Here is a 7891-nt window from a genome sequence, read left to right as displayed (position 1 = left end):
GGCGTCTGGAGAGAGCGAACAAAACGTTTATTAGATGTTCTGCGCAAGAAAATCGGTGAATGGTATTCTGGAGGAGCTGCGTTAGAGTGTCTCGAGCCTGCAGCGGAGATGAACAAGCGGATCGTCACGTCACACGTGAGACGTCAGTGCCATCTGCCAGTTATCTTGAAAAACGAAGCCCACGCGCCCTGTGCGCCCGTCTCGGAGGTGATAAGGCGTAGAACGCAAGATGATGGGTAGGTGTCACCACCATGCCGTCTTAGCAAAGCGATGGAAGCACTTGCCTTTTCGTGCAAGCGTTGCCTGGTCAGCGCAACCTGATAAACACTACGGTCCTTGCAATTACTTATGTATGCCGTTTTTAGTAAGAGACACACTTACAGAATATTGAAGTATTGTTATGGTGCCTCACATTTGCGCAATAAGTGATTTTTATTTGACAATCGCACAAGTATGAACGCCGAATCTTTAGCAATATGGGCGCTGCAGATGGGGTCGGCCGTTTGGAATATCGTTTGGCTACTTTGGTGCCGTTTAAAGTACCGTTAAGGGCAGACAAACAGACCAAATTTTTTGCGTTGAAGGTCCCCAAGAAAGACTATCGTCTTTAAAATATTACGGCAGCTTCGCAGCAGTGGTGCCAAGCCTGAGGGAAGTCTGGTACTGCTAGCTCACATCGTATTCATCCTACAGCAGGCTGCACAGCTCGCGTTGTCGTTCAGGACATTCTGTATGTCGCCCAATTCATCATCATTTCTGCATGCTCTCATGACGTCATCCTGAGAGGGGATTTTCTTTCCCGCAACGACGCCGTCATTCATGGTGCCGCCACCGAAATTGAACCCTCGCCCTTTTCGCATTTGACGCCAGAAGACGGTCCCTCGACACTGAGCAAGATTCTCGTGAAAGACGATACTATAGTGCCTCGAAGCTCGACGATGGGTGTATCAGTCTACTGCACCGATCTCTCCGACACAATTGCACTCGTTTCGCTGTCCGACCGTGCTTCCAGAAGGAAAGAGCTGCTAGTTCCTTTCGCGACCGTGCAAATCACCCAGGGCAACGCCACTATTTTCGTGACCAACCCATCCCCGTACACTGTTACATTGGTTTTAGGGGAATGTCCCGGCAGAGTGGAACCAGTCGACGATGCACAAGTCCTGGACGTACCCGAAGACTCGCGTTGTCTCGATTCGCGTACCATCAGTGCTGTTTCTACTTCTGACTCATCATATCCTGATGTATTTGGCCCATACATTTATGACAACCTTACGTCAGTACAGCGTTCCCAGCTTCTAGACCTGTTGCAAGAATACCGTTCTTCTTTCGATTTCGGGCGAAGTTCTCTCAGTCGCGCGTTGACTGTAACGCATCGTATCGACAACGGTGCCCATCCACTATTACGGCATCGTCCATACCGAGTGTCGCCTGCTGAACGCCGGGAAACTAACCAGCAGGTTGACGATATGCTCCGACGCGACATCATTCGGCCCTCGGACAGTCCAGGGGCAACTCCTGTTGTTCTTGTCGCAAAGAAAGATGGTTCTGTGCGGTTCTCTGTGGACTACAGACGGCTCAATAAGATCACTCGCAAGAATGTCTACGCACTGCCATGCATTGACGAAGCAATTGACAGCCTTGACGGAGCCCAATTTTTTTCTTCTCTGGATCTGCGCTCGGGATACTGGCAAGTACCCCTGGCTGATGATGCTCAACCGAAGACTGCCTTCATCCCACCAGACGGCTTGTACAAATTCAACGTCATGCCTTTTGGTCTGTGTAATGCACCTGCGACATTTGAGCGCATGATGGACTCCGTTCTGCGCAACTTTAAATGGCACACGTGCTTGTGTCACCTCAATGACGTTGTTGTCTTCGCTCCAGATCTCTCCACGCATCTCCAACATCTAAAAGAAGTTTTCGCACGTGTGAGCAATGCCGGTTCGCAACTAAATCTGAAGAAGTGCCGCTTTGCAGCACGCCAACTCACCATCCTAGGGAACGTCTTGTCCAAGGATGGCATTCTTCCTGGCCCAGCCAAACTTGGGGCCTTGGCCGAATTCCCAAACCCTGCGTCCGTCAAAGAACTGCGTAGTTTTGTGGGCATGTGCTCATACTTCCGACGCTTCATACGAAACTTTGCCACGATTATATCACCGCTGACGAAGCTCCTTGGAAGTAACGGGCCCCTCAATTCGTGGTCGTCCAAGTCCGACGACGCGTTCGCAAAGCTCCACCCTTTGTTGGCGTCTCCTTTCATTCTACACCACTACGACCCTATGGGCCCAACGGAGGTGCACACGGACGCCAGTGGTGTAGGCCTCGGCGCTGTCCTGGCGCAGCGCAAACCCGGGTTCCCTGATTATGTCGTGGCATATGCAAGCCGTACGCTCACGAGAGCCGACACAAACTACACCGTCACGGAAAAAGAGTACTTGACGATCGTCTGGGCCCTTACAAAGTTTCGCCCTTATTTGTATGGTCGCCCATTCGATGTCGTCACCGACCATCATGCACAATGCTGGCTGTCATCATTGAAGGATCCCTCAGGCCACCTCGCCCGTAGGGCTCTTCGCTTAGAAGACTACGACATCCGCGTGCTCTACCGCAACGGACGCCAGCATGCTCACGCCGACGCCCTCTCGCGCTCCCCTCTGCCTGAAGCTGACGTGCTCTGCTCAGTATCCTCACTTGCTGTTTCTGTCATTGCTGTTGACATCATCGCTAGCGAACAGCGAAAGAATAATTGGATCGCCCAACTGATTGACTTGCTCTCTGATCCGCCCGCAACGCCATCCACGCATGCCTTGCGTCGTCGAGCTCACCATTTCGCCATTCGTGATGGCCTCCTACCTGACACAATTACGACGCCGATGGTGGCAGTGGCTACTCGTGATACCCCGCAGCCTGTGGTCAGAGATGTGTGAATCCTCCCATTCTGATCCACAATGCGCGCACTCTGGGGTATTCAAAACCTACCATCGTATTAGACAACGCTACTTCTGGCGCGGGATGTACCGCTACTTCCAGCAGTTCGTTCGCTCCTGTCTCGCTTGCCAACGCCGCAAACCATCCGCACACATGTCACCAGCCGGTCTGCAACTGTTACCTTGCCCTGACCGTCCGTTCGGGTGCATAGGTATCGATTTCTATTGACCATTCCCTCTGACGTCCAATGGCAACTGCTGGGCTATCGTCGCCGTAGATGATTTAACACGATACGCCGAAACCGCTGCTCTTTCTGCGGCTACTGCGCGTGATGTTGCGTCCTTCCTACTGCATCGATTCATACTGCGCCATGGTCCGCCCCAGGAGCTTCACAGCGTTCGAGGCCGTGTCTTCTCGTCAGAAGTCGTCGACGCCATTCTCACTGAGGGCCATTCTGTCCACCGCAAAACTACTGCTTACCGCCCGCAGATGAATGGTCTGACCAAACGCTTTAACCGCACCCTCGGCGACATGCTGTCGATGTACGTCGCCGCCAACCGCACGAATTGGGGTACTATACTGCCCTGTATCACCTACGCCTACATCACCGCCCCTCAGAGCACGACCGGGTTTTCACCTTTCTTCTTGCTGTACGGAAGGCACCCGTCACACACCATCTACACGATACTCCCGTACACACCGGATCCATCCGAGTGTACACCTATTTTCGAGACCTCCAGGCTTGCTGAAGAGTGTCGAAAGCTTGCCAAGACTTTTACGACGCATGAGCAAGAGCGGCATAAGAGTATGCGTGATGGCTCCGCCACTTCTGAGCCCACCTTCCTTTCTGGTTCGCTTGTATGGCTCTTAATCCCGACCTCTGTAGCTGGCCTTTCTTCCAAACTACTCCCGAAATTTGAAGGTCCCTACCGTGTGATCGAGCACACATCTCCAGTGAACTATCTTATCGAGCCAATATAACAATCTTCGGACATGCGCCGCCGCGGGCGCGACATATTCAACGTGGAGCGCCTTAAGGCTTACTATGACCCGCTCGTAGTGACAAGCTGTTAGGTCGCCAGGCGGCTCCCTCTTCGACCCCGGGGTAATTGTAGAGAAGCCGCCGAACACTGAAATGGGTCGAACTCTCAAGTGCTTTCTAGTGGGTCTACCCAGAAAAATCGCCGCTCGCGCGGAGAGTCCGTGCTTGGCCGTTATTGTCGCCATTGTGTATACTCGCTGTGTTCCGGCTAATAAACGCCATAACACTATAAATAGTCTTTTATGGCCGTCATAAAGTCATGTTTTGCCAAAGCCTATTTTGAAGCGATACTATTATCGAAACGACTACGATATCTAAAGTCGTAGACGAATAGATAGATAGATAGATAGATAGATAGATAGATAGATAGATAGATAGATAGATAGATAGAAAGATAGATAGAGAGATAGATAGATAGATAGATAGATAGATAGATAGATAGATAGATAGATAGATAGATAGATAGATAGATAGATAGATAGATAGATAGATAGATAGATAGATAGATAGATAGATAGATAGATAGATAGATAGATAGATAGATAGATAGATAGATAAACTCAAATTTACCCAAGTTCACTTGGAAATGCTTGGCATTTATAACCTCAGTTGATGCGGCTGCGTAGTGCATTGCCGTGCACGTCAAGGTCCTTAGTTCTAGATTCCCGTAGCTGTGGAGAAGCAGAACGGTGACAGCACTGGATACGAGCCGTTGCAAACGTAAACTGGGGATATGGCCAATTTGTGTTGTATTATTAAACTTCTCAGTGCGAAAACATTTTTTCAAGATGAACACAGGAGACGGACACGAGGACCAGCGCTGACTTTCAACTGATTTTATTACTACTAAGACGAACATATTTCCACGGGTATGGAACGATATGGGGCCATGCCGATGCGTGTATCTATGGTTGCGACAACGAAGTAAACTAGGCGATAAGCTCGTGCTGATGGGTTGGGCTTGACATCCAGGGTTTGAAATAATGTGACTTTCTCTGGTGTAGGTGCGGGGTATCGATCTGCATATCGAATGGCCAGTATGACGGTAAGCCTACCGCGTGTCGCAAAAAGAACAAGAGGCGATACGTTTTCAGGTGAAGGAGATGCTCGACTACGACGTCATCCAACCCACAAACACTGGTAGGGCGTCGGGCGTCATACTTGTTGAAAAAAAAAACAATGGCACTATTTATTTTGCGTGGGTTACCGGAAACTCAACAAAGTGAAAAAGAAAAATGTCTACCCTCTCCCACTCACACATGACTCATTGGATCGACTTCAACTTGCCCGATATTTTTTATCGATGAATTTGCGAAGCGGTTACTGGCATATGTAGGTAGATGAAGACGACAAGGAACAAATCACAGCATATTCATAGAGCGAAGAAGGATGAGTGGGGCGAAGCGTTCGTCAGTCTGTCCGTGCGTGCTTCCGTCTGTCCGTTCATTCTTGCTTCCGTTCATCCATGTGTTCATCCATGCTTCCATGCGGGCGTTCGTTCGTGCGTCCGTTCGCACATCTGTTCATACGTGCGCAGACCGTTCATCTGTGTGTCTGTCTGTCTCTCCGTCCGTTCAATCATTTGTCTGTCTGTCTGTCTGTCTGTCCGTCTGTCTGTCTGTCTGTCTGTCTGTCTGTCCGTCCGTCTGTCACCTGTCTGTCCTCCCTAAACATTGAGCCCTAACAGTCTGAACCCGCGATGGTAAAAAGTAAATTTTCATGCCACTTAATGATGCGCGCCACAAGGGCGTCATCCACACACACGCATGCCACGCGAGTATACATCCACACTGGCTTTGTTGCAGCTTGATTAATGAGTGAACATAAGTATTACCAATCACCATTGCTCTGTTCACGATCAAGAGAACGTTTTGTAGTATCCGCATATGTACCAGCTAGATGTGATGGCAGCCACTAATTTTTCTTTTCGAAATCAAATCAACTTTTTTTCCACTCAGGTGTGGGCTGCGCAGGTGACACCGTTGCACATACGGCCTAGCATTCAATTAATTGCAACACTGATAGTTTGCGGGCTTGTTGGTACATGCTGAGCGTATCCACAATAGGGTACTTAAACTGGGCAGAAAACTAAAGGAAGCAAACATAGAGAGCGCAGTGTGTCTGTGCTTCTTGTAGCTGTCTCCCTTGTCTGGGTGCGCCATTCCGCCCTCCGCGTAACTTGAAACCTGCGGCAGAATTACGGAAGTGTCCCAAGACAGCTTGACTCACTAGGGTGCTGCCCGATATGTATCTCCGCGCTTCTCGCACATGAACCCGCCATAGTGACACTGTAACCAGATACCGCCAGCCCCGGCATGCATCGCGAAAAGTGCGAAAGAAAGGCCTCAGATGGCATTCGGTAAAGTGGAAGAATCCACTGCGAACGCGAGAAGCAAAAAACGCCAGGCCTGCGTGGAAGGCGCAGTACAGTCACACCAAAAGCTAGAAGAGCGGCCTTTCGGAGCCTTTTCTAAACACTCCTTGGGTAACTAATGCAAGAATACTTGCTTGGTACCCTCTGGGTCATTACAAATAAATTGATTTGGGTAGTTGGCAGGCATTTAAGTCAAGTCAAGTCAAGATCCTTGAAGATGTTGCACACACCCACCCACTGGGGGATTGGCCAAAAAACAGATAGCTTTCATAACATGTTTCATTAATAGCATGTTAGGAGTAATCTATTTACGAGAAAGAAAAAGAAAGATGCAACAGAAGGAATTTGATAGTAGAATAGTAAATAATCCATAGCGTAAAGCAATGAACCTGCGCATTTGATTTAAAGTGAATTTAGAAAAGTCATAAATTCCACTGAAGAATGATTTCAACACTTAAACCTCTTTAAAACTCTGAAAAACTCCTGCGATGCGTCGACAATTTTGCCGTCGCTGTGGCCAAGAGACAAAGCCCCAAAAGAAAGCACATTTTGCGCATTTAAATCTATTCCGAGAAGGTGGCAAACGGCACCTAAAATACTTCTGGGTAAGGCAGAAAATCTATTACAGGAAATGAGGTAATGTTTAGTTGACTCGTTTACTGCACAAACAGGACAACGAGGGAAGCCTGCCAGACCAGCTCTGTGTAAATAAAAGTTTAACTGCGGAGTTTGACAGTGCAGTCTAGTGATGGCGACTTCCATTCCTCGCGTTAGACATATTTTACTTTTTTTAATTTTACAGTAAGTGCTTTATTTCTGATGTGGCTGTTAGTGAACGTGCAGAAAAATTTTCTAATAGTGGTATCCTTCTTACTGTATTGCCTATTAAGAATTTCGATGCCAGTAATACCTCAATAACAGGCCCATTTAACGGTGACTTTATTTTGCCAGTGCATCTGCCATTTCAGTCATATATATGCCCTTATGCCCTGGAACCCGGACCAATTTGATCAGATTGAGACATGAGGGAACTAATGCTTTGAAAGCAGTCTGAGCATGCGAGTTCTAATCTGCAGTAAGGAAGGCACATACTAATAGTGAGTCCGGCATTTCCTACGCATGCTATTTTTCGTCATTCTTCTGAGAAGCGTGGTATCCGCTGCGCACTTGCAAGAAGTTTTTTGCCAATCGTTCGTGCAGTGGCTGACGACGATGAGCAGTCATCAGCTCTGCGCCAGTTATTAGGGGAACAGGAACGGGCTTTTGTGATGGGTTGAAACATTGGACGGCCCAGTCGTTACGCTATTCGCATTGTGCGATGACTGGTTGTTTTTTCGCTGTTTTAAAATGTTTTATAATTCGTATTAACGCGATTGCCTTCCCGACATCAAGCTTGCTTAAGGCAAGTTTGGCAGCAAATCACAAGCACCGGTGTAGCTCAGTAATAGAATACTGGGCTGGCACCCATCCGACCCGGGTTAGAGCCCCACTGTCATTGGTGCTAGCTCAAGCTTGCCTAAGGAAAGTTTCACAACAAAAAAGATACG

Source organism: Rhipicephalus microplus, chromosome 1, assembly GCF_043290135.1.
Source record: "Rhipicephalus microplus isolate Deutch F79 chromosome 1, USDA_Rmic, whole genome shotgun sequence".
NCBI lineage: Eukaryota > Metazoa > Arthropoda > Arachnida > Ixodida > Ixodidae > Rhipicephalus > Rhipicephalus microplus.
This window is presented reverse-complemented; position numbering follows the sequence as displayed.